The sequence below is a fragment of the Bactrocera latifrons genome, unplaced genomic scaffold, assembly GCF_001853355.1.
Source record: "Bactrocera latifrons isolate USDA-ARS-PBARC rearing strain unplaced genomic scaffold, ASM185335v1 scaffold_87, whole genome shotgun sequence".
In the NCBI taxonomy this organism is placed as follows: Eukaryota; Metazoa; Arthropoda; class Insecta; order Diptera; family Tephritidae; genus Bactrocera; species Bactrocera latifrons.
The window spans coordinates 676,864-679,509 of NW_017537567.1; the positions used below are offsets into that span (position 1 = coordinate 676,864).

General features: G+C 38.0%; 1 non-coding gene across 1 annotated transcript; it reads left to right on the forward strand.

Annotated features, from left to right (window-relative positions):
- The first annotated feature begins 2,230 nt into the window (after nucleotides 1-2,230).
- Nucleotides 2,231-2,302, forward strand: Trnah-gug. The gene has a single exon. It is a non-coding gene; the product is annotated as a tRNA-His (tRNA).
- Nucleotides 2,303-2,646: the final 344 nt, after the last annotated feature.

Below are 2,646 nucleotides of genomic sequence, written 5' to 3' on the forward strand. Positions count from 1 at the left end.
AACGAACTCGACCCGTTTTTTGGAGCGGATGGTGACTGGCGACGAAAAATGGATCGCATGTGACAATATCAGGTGAAAACGGTTGTGGACGAAGGCCGGTAAATCCTCCCAAACAGTGGACAAGCCGGGATTGACGGCCAGGAAGGTTTTGCTGTGTGTTTGGTTTAATTGGAAGGGAATCATCCACTATGAGCTGCTCCCATATTGCCAGACACTTAATTCTATCATCTATTGCGAACAACTGGACTTCTTGAAGTAGGCGATCGACCAGAAGCATCCACAATTGGCCAACAGGAAAGGTGTAATGTTCCAACAGGGCAACGCCAGACCACACACTTCGTTGATGACTCGTCAGAGGCTACGGGAGCTCGGATGGGAAGTTTTATCATATATGGTGGATATGGTGGATAGACCGGACATAGCGCCAAGTGATTACCACCTGTTCCTGTCAATGGCAAAATCCCTTGTTGGTGTAAAGTTGAACTCAAAAGAGGTTCTCCGAGTTCTTCTCAAATAAGTAGGGGGCTGCTACGAGCGGAGTATTATGAAGTTGCCGTCTAAATGGAAACAGATTATCGAACGAAGCGGCGCATATTTAAACTAAATCCGATCTCTGTAACACTTTTTTATAAAGCATTGAATGAAGAGCAAAAAGCGGGATCGAGATATTTGACAACTTATGTAGTACATACATTACATGAGCTTCTGTTTTTTCAAAGGCAACCGTTTTTCGGCGATTTCGACCTTCAAACCGCGATATAATGCTTTGCAGTAGTCCCTATTGATAGCTCTTCTTTTTTAAGGTAGTCAATAAAAATCATTCTATATATATCTATATTCTTCTTATATTATGCTATTCCCAAAATGCAGACGCCATAACGTTACACGGCCGACAAATGAAAATTTTTTGAAGTTGTTTGTATTTGAGCCACAAGTTTTTACTATTTTAAACACGAAAACACCAGAATTTTACTAATTATGCGCAGGACTGCATTCTAAAGAACTTAAATCTCGTACACAAAAAATAAAAAAAAACCTGACGTGATACAATAAGATGAGGTATAATTTCGTGATCAGCACTACCAAATTAGTGGAAAAAAATAATCTGAACTTGAACAATGAAAATAGTCATCAATCCACGTTTTACCTTCAACAGTTTGTCTTCTCTTGAGGAAGCCATAGCGGAATCAGTTAACGATGATGCTTTCTTCAAAACTCTATTTTAATATTATAATCAAATTATATCTGTTATTAGATAGCACAGGCTTCAAAAATAATACGAAATGCAGCGTGTAACTTGACCTCCGGAAATTTTAAGTGAAAATTTGCCAAATCGGATCGAATAGGAAGACATTACTATGAAACGTACACAAAATAGTGGGTTCGAAGTATTCCAAACGGACGCTGATCATCAGCTGAACATGGACTTTCGACGTGCCAAAATTCAACATAAAATATTTGGGAAATCTTTCCCAGCACTAAAACAAAACCAACGACGTTAATACATATTAATTCAATATTTTATGAGTTTGTTTTACTTTGTGTAAAGTATTCTAAGGCCCAAAACGGATAGAATCGGTTCATTGTACACTCTTTGTCTCATATATCGAATACTTTGATTCACTTTACTTTAGTCTACTCGTATTTTTCGTATTTATCGACCGAAATCTCACATATATATTTATAAAATGATGAGGAAAGCTTCACAGAAGTTACCCTTACGTTAATATATTCGTATTAATAACTGTATGATTACGATTCCCATCTATGAATATATCATAACGATACTTGTTAACTTATAGTCATTTGGAATTAGTTTATAACTTCTGGCATGTCGAAAATATTGATCATTATACTTATTGAAACTAAATGCAGACGCTATTTACAACTAATCTGACCTCACCTGACTTCACAATATGCCGATAATGTTGCGCCTTAATGATCACTCAGACGGCCTAAATAGTCTAATATTTGGCTGTACTTTTACACTTAATATTTTTTTGGATTTGTTGTGCTGTGTCTAACATTTATTTCTTCAATCGCCTGCTGTTTTCAAGTTCGCTTTGCGCGCTGCTCTACTTACTGCCTAATTTCCTGCATACAAGCGTATTCATAGACCAAAATACATACTTGTACATGCATACATATGCATATGAGCGATCATGCAACAAATCTAGTTTTACGTTGCTTTTGATACAAAACAATTTGAATTGGTAGCAAGCTTCCAATAGCCGTGATCGTCTAGTGGTTAGGACCCTACGTTGTGGCCGTAGTAACCCAGGTTCGAATCCTGGTCACGGCAATGCTTTCAAGAAGCATTGTCACGGTTGGAAGTGGATTTCTTTTATTAACTTTTTTTACTGCAAGGCTTAGTTCAAATATCGTGTCGCAGTGTAGGGAAAGCGAAGAGCCTATGTACCTAGTAATGTTGTGATCGACCATAACACCAGCGGAGTGGGATAGATACAGAGTGTTCCGGACAAAAAAGTACGAGTTCGAAATGCGTGAATATGAAGAGTTTGAGAAGCTGGCCGACAGAGGTAATGCTCGAAAATCATACGTTTCAAGACCGAAGCACACTCTTTTAGGACTAAAGAGATCATCTAGTGACTGATATTCAGAGTATATTGAGGTTATGGATGGAAC